A 23,169-nucleotide genomic window follows, 5' to 3' on the forward strand; every position below is an offset into this window, starting at 1 on the left:
GCTACAATAGTGAGAAGATAAGAATCAATGAAAATGTATGTTGTGGACAAAGAATTTTTTTCCTGAAGAGGAGTCATGGATCATAGATTAAGAATAATACTCTTTGTTTCTGGGGCGTCGTGCTCCCCAAACCACAATAATTAAATTGATCAAGAATATAAATCTCTCTCTCTCTCTCTCTCTGGATCCTAATTAATCCTTTATAGTTTTATTTTCACTACCAAGGCATGCATTTAAATGAGCAATTAAAATTACTTTGCTAATGGATTCAACGTCTATCAATATAATATGCAATGATATCTAATAGTATTATAGATATTATGTTTATTGATTCACTATAATTAAAATTATATAATGCATACTATAAGAAATTTTGGAACATTTTAAATATATCCAATGGCAAATATGTGGTGTGAGTGCCCCTGCTACATCCATAGCGGTCATTAATAATTAATCAAAGAACTCTTTCCTGCTGACCTTGGGTATCACCAAAGAATCTTTGTCAAAATCTACCAGCATTTGGTTTTCTTCCCTCAGCCATCAAGAAATCTACAATGTCGTCTTTAACCTTTCAACATAGAATAATTATTTCCTTTATCTGTTGTTGAATGGTTTAATGGTTGAAAGTAGAAACTCAACCAACTTTTTCAAAACAACCAGTTAATACCCTTAGTTTCTGATTCACTTGGTAGTAAAGGTGGATGTGAGTCTTGGCATATTTGGTTGCTCTGATAGGGAAACCAGTATCATAAGCCTGTGATGGTATGAGTGGCTGCAATAAATTGGGTAATGTCCTCTGTCACTCCCTATTCATCACCTAGCAGTAAAGCAAGGTTGCATAACAACCATAGTGGTTTAAGCTTTAGTTTTAATCTTCATAAAGATGAATCAAAGATTAATAAGTTGTAATTCTCTTCCTATGTATCTATGAACTTCTTAGTAGAATACAGGGGTGTCTCTCAATGAGGGCGTGTTGGCATTTGGAGATGACAAGTCCTTCTTGTACAGTACTGTCCCTCATGTTGCAGTATGTTTAGACTCTCCCAGCTCTTGTCCTCTAAACCCAGTAGTGCCTTAGTCTCTGTAAAAATCCAAAAGTTCACCAACTTCCATTCCTGGATTGTAGGCATAATAAAAGAAAGCGTTGTGTTCTATCAATAACTATCCTTTTAAAGATACTTGCAAGATGCCTCATGAATCAATTGATACATCTAGCCAAAGGTTTTCGCTAGGAAAACTGAGGTAAAAGCAAGCCTCAACTCTGAATGTATAGTGGATAAAGCTGGATATTCTGTGGATAAAGCAGTGGATAACCAAAAATGAATTCAAATTTATTTTCATATAAAATTCACAAAAATTTCACAAGCTTCAAAACATGAGTCTTTCACATGCTATATTGTTGTTTACTTTAAACTGACTCTTTAGATTCATGCTGCTTTTCTTATTAAAGAAAAGTGCTTACTGCTGTGATGTGTTAGAATGAATAAGTAATTATAACATAGAGAGGGAATGCTTTCTATAAGGTTAATTTTAATGTATGGCTGAGATATATTTTGATTGAGAGAGGATACAGAGGAAAAGTGAAGTTTAATGATGGAAATAGAACACATTGAATGTGTCCTTTTTTTCCATGTAGCTTTTAAAAAGCTAAGCAGTCATGGTAACTATGGTAAGGAATTGAAAGACAATACACTGTAACACAGCCACTCCTCCCTTCTCTGGGAAGCTAAGTTGTTAGTTGTTCTCTGTCAACTCAGGAGCTGGCTGGTTGCAACAATAAAATAATTGCTAATAATTATGGACCTCTGTGTTTAGCTTTTTCTCCCTGTTAATCCTCATGGAACTTTCTTATCTGGCTGTCCTCCAGGGGGCAGCCTTGGTTTGGTTCTGCCTCAGCCTTGATGTAAGAATTCGGAGCTTTATAGTATTTACCCCAAAAGCAAACCTCCTCCCAGAAACACTGAGCAAGAGAGATTGTATTAAAGATTCATGTGGCACTGAGAAAACGTTTACAACTCATGCCCCAGAGCAGAGCAAATGCTTTAATACAATTCTCCATTTCATATTTTTGTTTTCATTCAAAGTCCCTTATTTAATGACCAAACATTAGGATTTCTCTTTCTCCTTCTCCCTGCTTTTTATATCTCTGCTATTGTGTCAAGCAACTCCCCTCTGGCCTCAAATTTGTAAACAGTGCTTTGCAAAACAAAAAGCCCTATAATTATTAGTGTCCTCCCTCTTTATGAAGTGGTTCAACAACCATGTAATCTTAATACAGCTGGTCCCTTGGGGATGCAGGCAGCATCTTGCATCCCACCCTTGCACACACACCCTTTAAGCAGTTTATCCAAGTCCTCATCCCTGTACCAAAGAAGTTCAGATGTTCCACCAAAGGGAATTTTGAGTCAAAGCCGAGGGTCCTTGCTCGGTAACAAGGCTGTGTATTTACTCAAGACATCCCGTCTAAGCATCAGTTTCTTCATTTAAAAATTGAGCTTTAAACTTGACAAAAATGCTTTGGATATACTTTACCTCATTTGAACTTTGCCACAACCTTAGCAGATAAGCAGGGAAAGTATTGTCCTCAGTTTCAAAGAAAAAAATCAAAGAGGTATAGGGACTTGCTCCAAGATATACAGCTCTTATCTGGAGTAGGATTTGATCCCAGATATTCTGATTTCCACCTAGTGCCACTTCTACTCTATTGTGCCACTTTTTTCGTAGATAGGTGAAGGTAAAATATATGCTAGATACTTTTTAAAAGTTAATGTCAGAAGTAAATGCCTCCCATTCCAAGTGAAAAAAAAATTGAGAAAGCCATTATTTTAGACTTAAACTGAACTGGAAAATAACATTGTTTAAATAATAGTAAAAGGCTGACAAGCAACAAGTTCACTGGATTAAATATCCTTTCCTATCATGAATTTCCATAATTTTATGAAGGAGAAAAGTGCTTTTTATCTAGAGAGTTTTCACCATCCATGACCAAGGCTTTCGTATTTTTTTTTTATTGTCTCATTACTTGGAATGGCAGTCACCCAGTCCATGGGATTAAGTCTACCATGTAATTTTTCTCAATAAGCATTTAATTCCCTTATCCAGGAGACACAAATTCAGTTTCTTTTTCACTAGTAACATGCCACTTGGCCTCTGAAGTGGAGTCCGGAAGATATCTTAGCTTTATAAATAGCAACCTAACACCTCATACAGACACAAAGACAAGAAAATGAAAAAAGAGAATTTAGGTCTCTTTTATATCAATTTCCAGGAACAAGAAGAGGATCAGTTAGTTCTCCCTTTTTACTCCAAACCTAACAAGACAGTCTAGATAGCCATAAGCTTATGCCACAATGGAGTCAACCTTAATGCCAAGATCACTTTCCCACCGTCTGCAATGAACTCCATTGCCGCTAGTTGATAGCTTATAGAAAAATCTGATTAGATGAAAAGGGAAAAAAAAGTTGAAAGAGAAAAAAACCATAATAATAATTAATCTTTCCAGGTGTTTTTAACCTGGAGTCCTTTAGAGGATACATAACGCTCTGGAATAATGCTCTGAACTGTGTTTTTGCTTCACTCTGGGGAAGGATTTATAGCTCTCATGAAACTCTCAGAGAAGTTCATAATCCAAAGGAAGGAAAAGCTGCACAGTCTCAGGACTTCCTGAGAACTTGGGTCAGCTGACTCAAAGCTCCATCTCTCATTTGCAGATTCCCATCCAACACTTTGCCTCATTTAACACATTCCCTTCTTTAGGTTGGCATAGTAAGAACTCAAGATAAACATGTCTCACCCAATCTTCACTACAGGCGTGAAATTTAGTGCCCAGACTTTGGACCTTCTCTAATCAGAGACCTTTTAGTTTAGTTTTGTTTGTTCGTTTTTGTTTTGGCTTCCATGGCCAAAGCCATGGAAAACTCCTAGAATTATACTTCCATTGGACAGCCCTCTTCTAGCTCTAAACTTGTTATATCCTATCCCCACTGGATATCTCCGCTTGGGTTTCATACAGACATTTCAAATTTTGTACAATTTTTTTGTGTGTCTGTTGGCTAGACCAACGTCTAGGCTGGGCTTGGTTCTAAGCTATAGATTGTGCTCAGATCTACTCCATGTGTCTCTTATTCACCTTGGACCAGTGGGCTACCCAGGACATGGGTATCTTGTAGCAAGAGCAGAGCTACAAGAGGACAAGCCCAAGCACATAAGCACATTGTTACTTGGGACTTTATCTGTAACAAGAATAACAATAGTGTAACTAATACAATAGGCTTAAAAGAGGAAGTAATACTTGAAGTAGGCAAAATTTCAGTAGAGAGAAGGAGAAAACAAAGTGAACTTAACTGAACACTTATTATACATAGGCACTTTATTGAAGTTATTGTATTTATTCCTGACAACAACCTTGTGAAGTGGGTGTTTTATCCTTGTTTTGAAATGATGAAACAGAGAATTAGAGATATTAAATGACTTGTCAAGGTCAACCAGCTGGTGGTGGGGCTGAGATAAGAAATCAGGTCTCCAGAGCGTATGTTTAATTCTATGCTATCCCTAGTAGGGGAAAGTGAATTTGAAAGTGCAGAATAGGGCTAGCAGAAGCTTGGAAGTGAGAAAACAGGGGACGTATTTGGGCATTGGCAGCTAATCCTTTCTGGAAAGTTTGGTGTAAAAGTCAAAGGCGTGGAAGGCAAGACTACTTGGATTGAATAGCAGCTAATTTGTGTTTAATTTTGTATAGACTCTGAGGAACCATCGAACATAAAAGTGATATTTCAGAGATATGCTTTGGAAAGATTACTTCATCAGGTTATTTGGAAAATAGAGAAACATTTGTAACCGTGCAAACAACTCAGAAAGTCATCACATAATTAAGGTAAGTAGTAAAGAGGACTGACCTAAATTCGTGGTGTGGAAATAGAAAGGAGACAGACCTGGAGGGCAGCAATCAAGGAGAACGCATAATTTCTTGGCACTCAGTTGGATATGGGTAATGACAGAGAGGAGAGAGCCAACAATCACTCCAATATGTTGAGAAGGGGTAGCTAGAAGAATGGTGATGTCATTAAGAGATGTGGAAAAGGCAGGAGGAAGAGCTGAATATGGGGGAAAATAATGAGTTCTGTTCTGGACATGTTGAGTTTGAGGAGAAATAATTTGAAAAAGCTAACACTCATGAGAAAAGTTAGAGTAAGCTGTCAATTAGAATACATTCTCACGTTCTTTCATACTAATAGAATTGTAGCTAGGCTATGATTGTAGCAATTCATTCCCCAAGCCCCTTAGAATTATCTCACGTGACTAAATTCCCCCAAAGGTTATGTGAACAGAAGTAATGCACGCCTCTTTTAGACTTCTATGTGTGTGCCTCCATGCTCTTTGGGCTTGAAATGGTGATGATCAGAGCCACATTGGAAGTGACATGCTGAAGATGGTAGGGCTACTATCAATTGCCAGTTCACCTGAAACACCCTCCATAGACAGTTTCATGAGAAACATATAAACTTCCATAGTTATTAAGCCACTGAATTATTTTTATTCTCTTGTTATTAACTGTTTAGACCACCCTTACTTATTACCTTGAATTGGTAGCTTGAAGTCAGATTCTTCCCACAAGAGAAACCCAAACTATGTGGCATTGGATTAGCAGTTAAGCTTGAAATCTAGAATCCTTGGATGTTGTGATAAAACATTTGCTAAGTCCAATGAAACAATATAAGCTTATGTGTTATCTCCAGGAAAGGACTTATGGATAATGAAACAAACATTTCTGGAGCTTACAAATTTTTGAGGAAATTATATTGCCAAAGAAACCATCAGCCTAATCTGAAAAAGTTTGTGACTGTTCAAGTCATAAACTTTGGGCTTCAAAATTTGCACTAAAGGTGAATATCCCTCAAGGAAGGCATGGTCCCTAATAGTCATTTTAGATGTGACATAGGAGATAATAGTCAAAGAAGATCCTATCTCTATCAGAGATACAGATATCAAGTCAATATCCATGGAAATCAATGGATGAGGGAGTTCTTTCCAGAACTCAAAGCAGAACTGAGGTTTTATTGAAGAACTTCCCTCACAGCTAGGGCAGGGGTCCTTATACTGCTTGCCCCAGAATGAGTCCATCATTACTTTCACTGACTACTCCTTCTCCTGCTACCTCTCCCCTTTGTTTTTCACAGGAATTGTTCCCCAATAAATCTCTGGCATGCCTAATTCCACCTTGGCATCTTCTTCCTGGAGAACTGTATCAATGATATCAGCAATGGGCTAAGAAGGCATCTTAAGATGGGGCTTGAGGACTGGCTCATTCACTGCCCAGCTGACAAGGGAAACTCCATCCCCTGTAGAATGTGGGGCATGGATAAGCCCTGGCACAAGGCAGTAGGCCAATGGCTAAAGCTTTCACCAATGTTGATCTGGTAAGAAGTCCTGGTGGATGGGAATGCCTTTGGTGGTGAGATGATTCAGGCATTTGAAAAGTATGACTGGAACTATGTCTAAAGGGACAGGGGAGTTGGCTGGTTGTTAATAAGTTGTACTGATGCTTAGCAGAGGGATAATGAAAAAATGAGAGCAGTAAAAGAACTGTAAAGACTATGTATGAGAGCCAATTAGGAATTGGCCCTAATTTCATGTAGTGGAAGAGTGAGCACAGCTAAGGAGCAAACTCAGATCCTTATATTTGGAATTGCAGAGCTCCAGAGAATTTTAAATGCTCATCCCAGGAATATCTGTTATGCTAAGATCAGGGCCCTGGTTGGAAAACCTGGGACCACTGAAATATAGAATAGGGATATCTTAGGGCTCCCACTCTAAGAAATTTGGCCTCAAACCCAGGGCTTGATGAGGTAGCCAATGTCTCCCTAATAGAAGCTAGAACTTCCCCAGTATTGGAAGACGGTACAGACATCTCCCCACTGCAAGTCAATAGGTGACCCCTCAGAGGATGACCCCCATTTCTTCCTTTGGCTGCCAGGCCTATACTTAGGATTGAATCCCTGCATAACCTTATTGGAGATGGAGTGAGCCTGATAAGGAATGGAAGATTATGTCCTAAAGGACCTGAAAAAATAAGCTAGCATGTCTACCAGGATGCAAGAGAAAATGCCTGGGATTAGATTTTGAGAGTGCTTGATCAGATGATCCACAAATAAGACAATAAGCAAGACTTCACTGATTGGAAGCACTTTCTCAGGACATAGGACTTAACTTCTTGGCAAGAATGCTGGGAGGTGGAGCAAATTTACTCCTAGAGTGGCTCTTATAACTGGCTCTTAGAACTTGGAGAAAGTGATGGCCATGATTGGGAGTATTTACACTGTGGAAATCAGCCAACACTACAAAAGAGGGTATCCCTCCCACCACTACTCATCCCTTGAGGGCTAGTTGTTGAAATAGTTGCCAGCACACCACTGTCTATAGTCATTTACTCAGGTGACTATATACTGGGGAAAAGGAGATACCCAGACATTTTGAGGACTACCAGACACAGATTCTGGGTGTATATTGATACCCAGAGATCCAAAGCATGATAGAGATTCCCTTTTAGAATGGAAGCTTATAGGAGACAGGTGATAAATGGAGTCTTGGCTAAAGTCTAGTTTACATTGGGTTGGTAAGCATTTCCTACTTCCCAAATTAATAGTGATGAAAATACTTGACAACTTGAGTATCCACCATATTAGGTCCTTGGCCTGTGGGGAAATAGTTGCCATAGTGGGGAAGAAAAATGGAAGTCTCTGAAACTGGCTCCCTGCTGCTGTGCTGGACAAGATAGTAAATCAGAAACAACAATTTTATCCCAGGAGTTGGCTAGATTAGTGCCACAGGCAAGGACCTAAAGGCTGCAGGGTGGTGATATCTATCATATCTGCATTTAATTAGCTGGTCTAGTCTCTGCAGAAATCAGACACATCCTAGAGATGATTGTAGACTGCTGCAAGCTCAACCAAGTAGTAGCCCAAAGTGCAGCTTAGCTGCTGAATATAGAATTACTGCTGTAACACATTAAGGAGGTCTCAGACATATGGAATGTGGCTTTTTTGATTTGGCAAATGCATTTTTTTTCTTTTTCTGAAAAAAGAAGTGGAAACAGTTCACACTTCATTCAGTTTTGCCCTGGGGCTATGTTAAGTATCCCACTCTTGGCTATAGTATAGTCTGAAGAAATCTGGACCATTTGGACATCCTGCAACACATCACATTGGTTAATTAAACTAATGACCTCAGACTGATTGGGCAGAATGAGCAAGAGCGAGCTGGCATGCTGGGGGCTATGGTAAAACACAAGTACTCCTGAGGGGAGATAAACCCCATGGAGATTCAGGGGCTGGCCACTTCAGTAAAGGTTCTAGGGGCATGAACAGGGGCATGCTAGGACATCCTCTCTGAAATAAAAGACAAATCACTGCACCTTACATCCCCCATTTTGTCGGTGCTGATGAGTTGATTCCCACTCCTAGCAACCCTCTGTACAGCAGAGTGGGTACACTCTGCCCAGCCTCTTTGTGCCATCATCCCACCTTCCAGCACTATATCAGACAATGCTTCACTACTATTTATAGGGTTTTCATGGCCAGTATTTTTTGGAAGTGGGTAGCCAGGTCCTTCTTGCTAGTCTGTTTTAGTCTGGAAGCTCTGCTGAAACCTGTCCACTATGGGTGACCCTGCTGGCATTTGAAATATTAGTAGCATAGCTTTCAGCATCACAGTAACACACAGCGCCCACAGTATGACAACCAACAGGTGGGTGGTATGGTTCCCTGACTGGGAAATGAACCCAAGCCATGGAGATGAGGGTGCCAGATCTTAACCACTAGACCACCAGGGCAGGCTGCATTCCCTATTACAAAGAAGTAAACACAGCACCTGACAGGCCTCTTTGAGTTGTGACGGCAATACATTCCAAACCTAGAAATGATGCTCTTGTCTGTTTACCTATTGCCAGTGTTGCATGGGGCCCAGAACAGGACTTCTCTCGTAGACAGTCTTTGCTTTTGGGCTCCCAAAGACATTCTCAGAACAGCATTGCAGTCTGAGGCTCCTCCTACCCAATCCTCCCTTTTTCACTATCTCCTTTCACTGGTGCCTGAAAGGCTGTCCCCACCACTCCTGCCACTCCCTCTCCTCTTTCAATTTCACACGTGTTTCCCCCAATGAATCTCTTGTATGTCTAATTTCATCGTGGTGTTTGCTTCCCAGAGAACCAAACCTATGACAGTCTCTGAGAGAATGAAGGGCTGCCAGCTGAGCTCTGCCTGGAAAGCTAGTCTGCAGCTCATGTTATGAACCTTGGATTCTGAGGCTGCCTCCTTTTGCAGTTCTCAGTTCAAATAAAATCTCCTGTAAACACCCATAACCTCCTCAGGTAGAGTTCCAGTGCTGCTTCTTTTGGCCTCCTTTTGTGCCTTCTGGCTTTATAAAAATCTGTATAAAGATGAAAATAACTACTGTTAGCATTTTGACATGTTTTCCCAGTCTTTGCATTTTGGTGTGTTTTTCTAGTCTTTATTTTCTATATATGAATTTATACATAAATTTTACTTTATTTTATTATTTATTTTAATTTTTTGCTGAGGAAGATTCACCCTGAGCTAACATCTGTTGCCAATCTTCCTCTATTTTGTATGTGAGCCACCACCACAGCATAGCCACTGGTAGATGAGTGGTGTAGGTCCATGCCTAGGAACTGAACCTGGGCCACTGAAGCAGAGAACACCAAATATAACCACTAGGCCACCAGGGCTGGCACATGTACACAAATTTTGATTGAAAGTTTTCCATCTGACATCTACGGTTTTGTGCCATGCTGATTTTCACTCAATATAATATAGTGAACATTTTCCTGTTAATTGTTCTTTGTCTTCAATATTTCTTTGAGCTTATTGAAGAAATTGTGATTATTGCCTTTGAGGAGAAGGGAGTGAATTTGAAAGGAGAAGGGGTAATTAGAAGGGAGAAGGGAAGATATTTTAAGACTGTAAAACAAGTTGGAAAATAGGTATGAATTGGAGTGGAGCAAGCAAGGATGTCCTGCCACTTAGTGTTGGTACCTTGAGGAGGCAAGACCTGAAAGGAGATAGACCTATATGTACCTAGGGATGGTGGACTGTATGTGGTATGATTCCTAGCCTTGGAAAAGATTCTTGTTTCAAACATGGAGTGCAGAGAAAATACCCTCTGGTCTTTTGGACACTCATTGTGACAATGAGAATGTCCATGGTAGCCATAATGGCCTAAAGTCTAGAGGTCATTCCTCTACCTTCCAAACGACATGGACCAGGCACTTCTTAGATGCTAGTACAGCCATGGGAAATACAAATAAGACTCAAATTGAGTTTATTATCAAATGAATGAGGTAGGAACTCAAGGTCAGACTTAATTTGGTTAAAAGAAAATAAAGAAAGGGACCTATCTTGCACACTTGCATTTAGAGACTGAGATTTATACCCGCTGTAATCTCTTAATCTCCAAACCAATCCCACTACCTCCTAAACCAAGGTCCCACCTTAGAGACTTCCCACTACCTGCAGTCTGTTCCAATATCCAAACAATTTCTGCTTTTATTTCTACAGTTCTGTAGTTTACATTTCTTTTATCCTCTTCACACCTCTTCACAAGTCAGGTTCTGTAGTGCAGTTAAGAGTTTTATTATTAAATAAAAGATAAGATACCTAAACTTATTTAAGTAAATTCTTCTTTTGAATCCATTAGATTTCCTAGAATTATGTGCATTGGATGGGGGTGGTTGTGGGAGAAAGAGATTAAGCTCGTTATTCCCCTCTTGGTATCAATCTTTCTACCAGACTGATCTTCCTTTCAGCTAGAGTAAGAGAATCACAGCCCAAAACAGTGCCTTTATTGGTGTTGCATAAAATGATCAGAGAACCTGGAGTGAACAGCGACCTTCCTGTTGGGACTCTACTTGGGCAGCACATGCAGCCTGATTCTCTGTGTGTTGGCTGAGAACAAAGGCGCTCTGATGCCATGCTGGGGGAGTGCAGCTCTTTGTCCTCTGGGAACAATGTACACACCATCTCTATGACTTTACCAAACTAAAGATCACGTGAAATTCAGTCCATCTGTTCAATTAAAGGGGCAACAGAGAGAGATGGAAAGAACAAGGGTTGAGGTAAGATGAATCTAAGCAGAATATCTAGCAGCAAGACCTTGGACTTGCTACTGATGCACTCTCAACTTCAATATCTTTATTTGTAAAATGAGAATAATCATATTTTTCTTGCAGGACTGACTATTTGGAAAAGTAAATGAGACACAAAGACAATATGCCAAGTACTGTGCATACTATATAGATAATAAATATTATTCAGAATACAAGGAATAGTCATCTTTAAGAAAATAATAGTAATAATAACATTTTGGAAGTTGATTATGGGTCAAATATTGTGGTGAGCTCTTTAAAATTCACATAAATCCCGTAAGTGCTATCACTGCACTGATTTCACAGATTAGGAATTTTAGGCACAGAGAGGTTAAGTAACTTTCCTGGCATCCCATAGCTAATAAGGCTTCCAACCGAGGTATTCTACCTTAGAGCTTATGCTATTAAATACCATGCCAGATAGTAATGGCTTCTTTCACAACAAAAGCAAAAAGGGGTTAGATTATCTAAAGACCTTAAACTCATAGAAAGACCTTATTATTCTTGATCTTAAATTTAACATTCAATGGAAGCCCTTCCTTTGAAGCCCAAAGGGAATAATGAAATGGATTTGGAATCAAAAAACCTGTGAATATTTTCCAGTTTTGGCACTCACTGCAAGTCACTTAACATATTTGAGTTTCTTCATATTAAATGGGGGTAATCATTATCTTGTTGAGTGGTATAAATGAGGATATAGATGTGAATGCACCTTATAAATGTAAATGCCTCACAAATGTTAATTGCCATTAGTAAATGAGTATAATTATACATTATTTAAAAGATCTAAAATTGAAATAGGAATTACAATAATTTTTTCTCTGTTTTATTTGAAAGATGCAGCAAATTGATCTATGTAACACACAACCAATTTAAAAATATGTTTTATCATCTAAATTTCTAGAACCATTTTAATATCACAAAATTTACATAGATGAAAACAAAATACGTGCCACACAGTAATGCCTTATTCTTTATTTTTATAGAATGTTTCAGATGAGAGGATGAGAAACAACAAGTATCCAATATTCTGAAGGATGTCATTATGGGGTTGCCTAGGTGACTCACTAGGATGTATCATCATGTTATGCCTCATACTCTTTTGGAGTAAGTAGAGATGGGCAAGATGTGAAACATGGAGGTTAAGCCTTCTGAAAAGAAACTTGCATCATCGCTATCATCAAGAATGTGAAAAGATTTATTTATTCATCAGTTTTTCATTTGTTTATTCAATAAGTTAGACATGTCTTGCCCATTGCATTGTACTAAATGTTGAAGGAGGTGTATCTAGAAACATTCAATCTGGTTGAAAATATAGGATACATACATACGAGGTAAATAACATTGTCGAAGGGTATATCACTAATTGACAAAGTAAGTGATATAACTAGTGAGTACAAAGAGAGTTCATAAAGGGAAGAATTGATGTGAGCAAGACAGTCTGGGAAATCTTGCAGGAGTGAGAACAGAGATTGGAGGTCAGACTGTCTTTGGCTTTGGAGAACCTGTGAAGAACTTTTCTTGATGGAAACTTGGGAGATTAACTGTAAGGAACATCCAGCCAAATGACTGAACAGGTGGAGTATGGTTGATTACACAGAGCTTTGAATGTAGGCTGAGGAGTTCGAAGTGTATTCTGAGCGCAGTGGATGTCAAAGTGGCAGTAGTGTGTAGTAACAGAAGTCCTCTATCCACTCAAAAAGCAGCCTTGACATCCTAGCAAGATAATAATTCAGTTTTCTCTGAGGTCTAGACCTGAAATATATAAGTTCCAAAAAGAGTTTGTGTTTAAGTATCAGGAAAACAACTGACAGTGGCTTTAAATACATGTTTTTGCTTGTTTTTCGTGTAACCAAAAGGCCCAAGTAGGCAGTTGGGGCTAGTATGAAGGTACAATGATGCCATCAGGACCTAGCTCCTTCTGTTTTTCTGTTTCACCATCTTTTCCATGAGGCATTTGTCCTTAGTTTCACAAGATGGCGGCCGTTTTTCCAAACAAGCAGTAAGAAGTGGAAACGCAAGCGAAAAGAGTAAAAACACGTACAACGAGAATCTACCGCTTAAAAAAATTTTTTCCTGGAAGTCCTACCCATTTAATTACATTAATTGGCCAGAATGAGGTCATAAGGCCAGTCTTAATCTCAAATTGGGCTAGAAAGTGACAGTTTTAGCTGGACAAATTGCTGCTGCAAGCAAAATTGAAGGTGTGTTTGTAGGGAAGAAGAGAAGAATGAATACATACATACATATATATATATATATATATATAAAAATATATATAAAAGAGGGTCTGTCTCATTGGATATTTGGATCAAAAGGTGGTGGTGGTGGTGCAAAATATTTTTTAATATCTTTTTAAAATGTGTGTCTGTTTTGTGTGGTGACTCCTGGATACGTGGAAAGAAGCCTGAGTGACTGTCTCTTTTTTTTTTTTTTGAGGAAGATTAGCCCCAAGCTAACTACTGCCAGTCCTCTTTTTGCTGAGGAAGCCTGGCCCTGAGCTAACATCCGTGCCCATCGTCCTCTACTTTATATGTAGGATGCCTACCACAGCATAGCTTGCCAAGTGATGCCGTGTCCGCACCCAGGATCCGAACGGCGAACCCCAGGCCACTGAGAAGCAGAACATGTGCACTTAACTGCTGCGCCACCAGGCCAGCCCCCCAAGTAACTGTCTCTTATTTCTGCTAGTTCTTGGTCCTTATGTGTCATTCTCTGTGCCATTGAGATCCTATGTATCCAGGCCACAAGTCTACATGAGAGCTGTTTTACTTTCAGTTCACCCTTACTCCGAAGATGGAGCCCTTTGGAAGTCCTATCAGACTGGCAAACTTGAAGGGAATTAATTACCTTTGGCTAACTTTGGCTTTTGTACTCCTTCCCTGTAAATCTGTCAAAACCCATTTTGCAAATACCCTCAGGGCAAAAGTGGCTTAGAGAACTGGGCTTCCTCCTTTGAAGATTCTAGATTTGAGCAAAATCATTCCTTGCAATATTGTTAATCTTTGATACTTTGAAGATTTTATTTTTTTCCTTTTTCTCCCCAAAGCCCTCTGGTACATAGTTGTATATTCTTAGTTGTGGGTCCTTCTAGTTGTGGCATGTGGGATGCTGCCTCAGCATGGTTTGATGAGCAGTGCCATGTCCGCGCCCAGGATTCGAACCGACGAAACACGCAAACTTAACCACGCCGCCACGGGGCAAGCCCCAGCTCTTTGATACTTTAAAGATCAATTTCTTTTTCTTTTTTTCCAGTTGCCTTCACTGAGATGGTTGATTCACACTGCCTTTACCAGAAGTTAAAGTCCTACTTTTCTATTATTAATCCTTCTTTTTTCTCCAACCTCGCTTTCTCTTTTCCTCCAATCTTCCTTTTCTCTTTTTTCCTTCCTTCCTATTTTCAACATTGAAAATAGGATACCTACTATCCTCGGTCACTTCTTGTGTAATTGTTTATATTTATCTGACATATATATTCACAATTTCTTTTATTTTTAACATTTTTGTGATTTTGTATTCGCAGTTATAAGTAGCATATGGATTGTTATTTTTTAACCCAGTGTTGGTGTATTTTTCTTTAAGAGGTTTATAATTTTATACTTAATGTCATAATATGCTGCTGATTTTGGAGACAGATATAGTCCTTCATTTCTTAGCTATGTGTCCTTGTGCAAATTGATTAACTCTTTTCACTCTCATTTTTTTCATCTCATTAATAAGCATAATGAAAGTATTTTGGGGCCAGCCCTGGTGGCCTAGTGGTTAAGATTGGCATGCTCCTCTTCGGTGGCCCAGGTTCAGTTGCCAGGTGCAGACCTACACCACTTGTCTATCGGTGGCCATGCTGTGGTGGTTTGTAAATAGACGAAGATTGGCAACACGTGTTAGCTCAGGGTGAATCTTCCTCAGCAAAAAAGACAAAAGAAAATTTTCTTCATAGGGTTGCTTTGAGAATTAAACAAAATAGTATATTTAAATATTGTAATCACAATGTTTGGAAGATCAACATATCATGTTTGTTATTATAGTATCATTTTTGTTAATTATAAGAAAGATTAACCCACTTACCCTTATTATGGTAATTGATATGTTTTCCTTTACTTGTCATATTTTTTATACCTTTGAAAGTATTTTTTGATATTTTCTTTGTTTTCCGTCTTTTGTTTAATACACACACATATGGTGATTTATAGGAACAAATTCTGATTTGAAGCCTAGGGTCAACTACCAGTCATTTACATGTAAAAAATACATAATTAAATGTACATATTTTAATTAATTAACTAATTGAATTAGAAATTCAATAATGTAGTTCTAAATTTAAAATGCATAGAAAGAGCTACAGTAAGAAAATTTCCACCCTTGTTTCCTGGCTACTTAATTCCTCTTTCCAAAGCCAACTAATTTTTCAGGGGCTGGCCCCGTGGCCGAGTGGTTAAGTTTGCCTGCTCCACTGCAGGTGGCCCAGTGTTTCGTCGGTTCGAATCCTGGGCGTGGACATGGCACTGCTCATCAAACCACGCTGAGGCAGCGTCCCACATGCCACAACTAGGACCCACAACGAAGAATCATACAACTATGTACTTGGGGGCTTTGGGGAGAAAAACAGAAAAAATAAAATCCAAAGACAGCTAGTTTTTCAGTTGTCTTCAGTATCATTCAATATATTATTTTATGTATTTTCAATTATACATATATTATAGTTTTTAAATTAAATATAACATATTTCAGTGTATATATGGTTTTTCTTTCCTTCTTACTTTTACACAAGTAATTACACACTGTATACATTCTCCTGCTTCATTTAATGATATGTTATAATTTGTTACATATTAAGATAAAACATTTCTATATCATTTTTTATGAATTCAGAGCTCTGAATTCTATTATATGGCTACATCAGAATTTGTTTAACTATTTGCTTATTTAAGGACATTTAGATCAGTTCCAAACCAATTGCTTACACAAACTATGTTTCAATAAATCACTTTATACATCTGACTTTTTCCACATGTGTAAACTAATTTTAGTTAAAATCCCTACAAGTGGAACTGCTGCGTCAAAGGGTATGCATATTTGTAATTTTGATTGAATTTGTGAAATTGCCCTTTGTAGAGATTATATTAATCTGCACAGTTACTAGCCATGTATATATAAGAATGCCTGTTTCTCCATACTGTTGCTAACACAGTGTTATCAAATATTTTCATCTCTGCCAGTGTGAGGTGAAAAATGGCATCTGAGTGTGGTTTTATTTAAATGTATGTTTCTCAATTTCAAAAAAAGAATGGAACAATAATTTTTGATTCCCTTTTTACACAAGCCAAAATTCAACTTTGTTTGCCCCCTCTACCTCTGCGATCGTTAATTCAGATATCCCACTCGCACTTATTCACAGCATGCCTGCCCTGTGAATTTACAGGGGCCCGCAGTCCTTTGTTCTGTTGTTCTGTGTTCTATTACCCGCCAGCCTCTTCTTGTCCCTACTTTCCTTCCTATCTAGCTTAGACTCTTTCACACATTACTTTCTTCACTTACTTACCATATTGTGCTTTTACTAAATCCTTGTGGCAACATCACAACCTCTGATTAGCCACCCGTCCACGTCCATGCGAGCACCTGGGCAGCTGGACGTTGCTGGGAAAACCGCCGCAACAGGCGGACCAATGCCACATTATGAGACATCAATTTCCAGTCCTCTCTGGGCCCTCAAGGCTGCCAGTTCTGTAGTTCACTCGAGTTACCTCATTCTTTCATTTCAAACTGACGATTTCAAAGATTTTCCACTTTCCTCAGACCTCCAACCCTCCTTGCCAATACTTATTTTCCTTAAAAGTCTCCACCTTCCACCTTGCAGATAAAAGAGAAGCTTCCATTCAGGAAATCCCTCAATTTTATACCACCAAGTCCATGCAGACCTCATCCACACCCATTCATCTTCACTTCTGTTCTAATAGGAAGGAGGCAGTATCAGTGTCTCTTATATAACATCTATTTCTTTATCTTTGCTCTTAATTATATGTGTGCTTGCCCTCTCAAGGAAACTGCACTACTGAGTATTTTCTGTGTCTAGTCAACTTCTCTCTCTATACTGGTCTTTTGCATCAACATTTAAACATGCATTAGTCACCCTTATTTCAATAACAAAGGAACTGGTTCTCTTAACTCCTCCATTCTCCTCCAGCAGTTGAAATCTTGGAAAGAGTTTTCAACTATGCTGTTTCTATTTGCCTAATTTGTTTTCTACCCCATTCCCTCCTCCATCAATCCACTCCAATTTTATCGCCTCCCACATCTTCATGGGAACTTCACTCCCAACTTACAACAACTTCCTTGTACTAATAGAAAGAATACTCTTGTTTTTATCTCACTTGACCTCAACTGCATTTGACGCTGTTGATCCTTTCCTCCTTTTTTGAAAATTTCCTCCCAATTTCTATGACACTCACTCCCCTTGTATTCTTCCCTCTGACAAATAAAAATGGCAAGCAATAGGATATATTGGAGAATATAAGGAAGCCATTTCGTATAAACCTAATTCGGCCTGACCTTGTCTTTCCAAAAGGGCCTGACCGTGGCTGTTGAGCATGCATTGTATATCTGCTTTAGATATTCCCTGTGGCAAGAACAAAGGCCCTTGAGATAAAGGTGCAACTTCCCTCCCCATCCCAACGTTGGCATCTCCTTAAGGATTAAGCATCTTTCCTTAGGCTAGAAACTGGTTGTGGCGGCACTCACCTGTGACCACCCAGCTCGAGACAATAGACTTGCCTCCTGCTACGCCCTCTGAGATAGCAGAGCCACTACCTGCTGTGTCCATCAAGTGCTGTGCTGACAGGGCAATCTTGTGACTATTGTGGGAGGGACATTTCAATCATATGTGAAACATCCTGCTTGGGGATATATAACCACTCTGTACACCTCACTTCTTTGGTGCCCTTTCTTCCTTCGGGAAGAAAGGCCACAGGCCATGGTCCTCAGATTTCAGCTCAGAATAAACTCGCCCAAATTTTCATTTATAGATTGGTTATGGATTATTTTCGTCGACACCTCCTTCCTGCACATTCTTCCTCAGTCTTGCTTTTCCTCTCCACTTTCTGTGGTCATCCCTTAAGCATGTAGATTCTCCCCAGCAGTCTTCCCCAGGCCCTTCTATCGCCTCACACTTTACTCCTGAGTTACATAAGAAGGCCAGCTCAGCCTGTCCCAAACTAAATTCTTGTTTCATCTAACCTCCTTCTCCTAAGTGTCTCCCATCTCGATAAATAAAACTACCATATACCTGACAACTCAAGCCAGAATCTTGGTAAGCATCAACAAATTTTGACAAATTTTACCTTTAAAATATATTTTAAATCTATCCATTTATATTTACTCATTCTGTCTCCATCACTTTGTTCTCTTTATCTGAAATGCTACAGTAACCTCACAAGTAATCTTCCTTTGGTCATTCGTGCCTGTCTATATCTGTGTTCCACTCAGAAGCCAGAATGATCTCTCTAAAGTGCAAATTTGATCATGTAACTTTCCTGCTTAAAATGCTTCAATGATTTCTCATTTTCACCTAGGATCACGTTCAAGATTTTTAACATAGTTTACGAGACTGCATGTCCCGGCCCCTGTTTGCCTCTTGCCTCCATTGGAACCACTCTCTCCTTCAGTTTAGCTTCTCCAGGTAGATTGCACCATGTTGTGTATTTTGTCCTCAGATCTTCAAATATATACTTATCCATTGATATGAAACAATCTTTACTCCTGCCCTCCCTGCCCCATTTCACCTAGATAACTGACTTATCCTCCAAGTTTTCCTTATAGTTTATGTGCTTGAGAAGGTTTTCTCTGACCAAGCCCTCCTCACCTCCCCCCCTCCCACCAATCTAGATTAGGGCCCTTTTATGTGCTCCTTTGGCATCTGTTCTGTCCTTTTATTAGCATTCATTACACTTATATTTATTTTTTACAGCTTTATTGGGAATTTGCACATGTCCACAGCCTTCTAGATCCTCATGAAGATATTGGAGCTTCTCAAAGTTCCCTATGGTAAACCAGTTTCTCCAGGATTCCTGGCCAGGTTCTGGTTTGCTCCAACTGAATTTACAATTTAGCAGCTTAGATGTTGCCAGCAGTTTGCTATTGTTTCAGTAATGCCCTGGGAACCCCCTCCCGCACCTGAGCTGAGCTCTGAGTCAAATCAAATAGCCACCACTCTCTGAGAATAAAGATTTCTCAGAGAGTTGAAAGTTTGGACAAAATATTGCCTGTGCTCTGAGTATGGTAATTTTCATGGAGCTCTGTCAACAGTCAGATCTTTCCATTGTCTGCAATGCAGTCAGCTTTTGGCTACTATCCCATTGAACTGGGGAGGAAGGTTGGATAGAAATAGCCCCAAGTTAAAATGTCACAGACCCCACCGTTTTACCACGGTTCAGTAGGCTCTCTTAGATAGGCAGTTTTCATCCTGTGGCTTGAATTAATTGCCAGAGTTCTGAAATATCTCATTTTAGTTGTTTTGCCTGTATTTTCATTGTTTTAGAGTAACTGAGTAAGTAGTTCACTGAAGTCCTCATTCTGCCACTATGGAAGTTGATTTGCTTGTGTTTATTTTTAATGCTTGTGTGTCTGATTACATTCTGTTTCTTTTCTCCCTCCCTCCCTGCCTGCCAAAATAGTATTTAACATACGGCAGGTGCTAATTTAGGTGCTGGAAGCATAATAGTGAAAAAACCTGACCAGGTCCTTGGCCATTGTATTGTTCACTGTTTTATTACCTCTGTCGAACATGGGGTTTTGGCATACAGTAGATGCTAAATAAATAACTGATGAATACATGAAGGCCTCCTTGTCTTGGGTCCTGTTTACAATCTCTTTCCACTGGCAACCCATCACTTCAGGATGCAGTGAGCTGCTATGCATCTCCCTCTAAGTTCTGAAATGTTGCTCAAGAATTTAATTCTTCGTCTTTCTTTTTTTGAGGAAGATTAGCCCTAAACTAACATCTACTGCTAATCCTCCTCTTTTTGCTGAGGAAGATTTGCCCTGAGCTAACATCTGTGCTCATCTTCTTCTCTTTTATATGTGGGACGCCTGCCACGGCATGGTTTGATAAGCAGTGCATAGGTCTGCGCTGGAGATGGAGATCTTAACTGGTGAACCCCAGGCCACTGAAACAGAGTACGCAAACTTAAACACTGTGCCACTGGTCTGGCACCTCAAGAGCTTAGTTCTTAGTGGATTCTTAATACACGTGAAGAGAGGTGTTGTGGGGGTTAAAGGATAGTGAGACCACCTCAGGCTGGCTCAGTATATCTTTCTCATAATGTTAGGGTTATCTTTCTGTTTTTTCTTGCTCAAGTAGCCTTGGATCCTGGAGTAGGAAGGCCCAGATGGTCCAGGCAATCCACAGGTAGATAGTGTCAAAGAAGATAGTAGACGGTAGGACACATAGAACTTAGTTCCCCAGGTTACTTCTCAATCTATCCTCATCAACGTGACAGTTAATGCATATTTGTCAAACAAGAAAAGGTCACTAGAGGATCACACACCTCCTCTGGTCCTGCCAGTGTCCCTCCTCGGCGATAACTGGCATTAAGTATTTGCTGCATATCATTTCTTATTTTTCTCTTTCTTTGTACACAGACCTATTTTTCCTTTTGTTGGAATTGAAATCATATCATTTAAATCTGACATTTGCACTTTGTAACTTTATATCTTAGGGATATCTTTCCAAATTAGTAATTTTAGATCTGGGTCATTATTTTTAGTCATGGCATGGAATTATTCAAATGCATGCATTATAATTTACTCAGTCGTACTCATTAATAGAAAATTAGTTTGTTTTCCTTCTTAATGTTGCTGTGAATGTCCTTTTACGTATAGCTGTCTCCAGACTTTTACATTATAGTGGAAGGTAGCTAGCTTCATGGATCCATAAATCTCTGCTTTAAATTTTCATAGCTAATTGGACCATTCAGATAGCTTTGTAAGAACAAAGGATTACTCTGTTCTATGAGCACATCCATGTCTTTAGTTGTAAAAATGTGCTTTATAAGCATGTTTCAAATTGCAGTTTTCTGGAGTTTTGTTGTAGTTGTTTCATTAGTTGGTTGCTTTCATTTTTTTCTGAGGAAGATTTGCCCTGAACTAACATCTGCTACCAATCCTCCTCTTTTTCTATGTGAGCCACCACCACAGCATGGCCACTAACAGATGAGTGATGTAGCTCCACGCCCAGGAACTGCACCTGGGCTGAAGTGGAGCATGCCAAACTTAACCACTAGGCAACTGGGGCTGGCCCAGTTGGTTGCTTTCTGACTTCTAATCTTACCAGGAAATTAGGGCCAAGTTTCAGATGTGGATCAAGCTCAGAGCATCATGCACTGCCAATTTTTCCAGCACTCTCCGTAAGAAAGCATCTCCTGAGAGCAAGAAATAGGAAAGGAATCCCTGGAAAACATCTTTTCGTTTCCAAATCTTGCTCCAGGGATCTCCACCCTATGGAGAGTCCTACTACATATTTAGCTGACATTTTCACTTTGAAGAGGAAGTGGATAACCAAGTGCAAATGTTCAGTGGGACTGTTCTAAACGCAGGTGAAGGACTAAAGATTGTAGGAAGGTCAGGCCTTAACATTTGAGAGACAAGATGGCATAGGTGATAATTTGAGTTTCAAAACTATACTAGCTTATGCTGGAAAAATGATAGAATGTGATGTTTTATCCCATTGGATCTTGGACTCCTTTCTATGTTTTTTGTCACTCTCCAAATAGAGAGTGAGAAATGCCTGGAAATGTATCTGAGGTGACTCTTCACTACAACTAGTAACTGATTGTTAAGAGAGCATGAAGGCCCCAGTTTCTTTGACTATTGTCAAGGCAACATGTAATTTATACTCCCAAGTCCCCCCACAAGAACAGGATGAAACTGCCCTCTGGGGGACTCTGCCTGAAGTACATCCTTGCTTGACTTCCTTCTTATCCTGTTTTCCCCCACTCTTTTACCAATTTCACCTGGAAGTACTTTCTTTCTTTTCTATTTTTTTTTTTTGGTGAGGAAGATTGGCCCTAAGTTAACATCTGTGCAGTCTTCCTCTATTTTGTATGTGGGATGCCTCCAGAGAATGGCTGATGAGTGCAGTGGGTCCATACCCAGGATCCAAACCTGCAAACCCAGGGCCTCTGAAGCTGAGTGCACGGAACTTTAACCACTCGGCCATGGTGCCAGGCCCAGTACTTTCTTTCTTTTTTTTTTTATTTTTGCTCAGGAAGATTCTCCCTGAGCTAACATCTGTTGCCAATCTTCCTCTTTTTGCTTGAGGAATATTTGCCCTGAGCTAACATCTATGCCAACCTTCCTCCATTTTGTATGGGGTTTGCCACCATAGCATGGCCATTGATGAGTGGTGTAGATCCATGCCTGGGAAACAAACCTGTGAACCGAGGCTGCCAAAGCAGAGCATGCCAAACTTAACCACTAGGCCATGGGGCTAGCCCTGGAAGTACTTTCTTAGTAAATCACTTGCATATAATTCTCATCTCAGAGTTTGCTTTTGGGGAAACTGACTGAAGTAAGAACAAGTATTTTTTTTAATCTGTGTTTCCTTATGTTAAACATATAAATCTCAAGTTGTGTCTGATATCATTTATTTGTAAAATTTCTACATCTATTCTCCTATTTTCATGCATGCTTATGCTCCTGGAGCTGGAAGTTGCAAAATATATTTCTAGACTTCCTTGCCAGCTAGGTTCTGGTGAGGTTCCAGGTAGGTACTCAGGTAATATTAGAAGGAAAGAAGAAGCGAGAAGCCATCTTACTTTCAGTTTTTGCAACAGCAGCAGCATTACAGTGACTCTTGGACTCTGGGAAACTCCACCTTCTTCCTTTTTCTGTGCCAGCTACAGGGGAAGTTGTACCTTTCTAGTGTTACTGATCTGTGAATATCATGACCTTACCTCCATTGCTCTTCCAGTGCTTCCAACCAAGTAGGGGACCAATTCCCTATATAAATTCCCCTT

The sequence above is a fragment of the Equus quagga genome, chromosome 14, assembly GCF_021613505.1.
Source record: "Equus quagga isolate Etosha38 chromosome 14, UCLA_HA_Equagga_1.0, whole genome shotgun sequence".
NCBI lineage: Eukaryota > Metazoa > Chordata > Mammalia > Perissodactyla > Equidae > Equus > Equus quagga.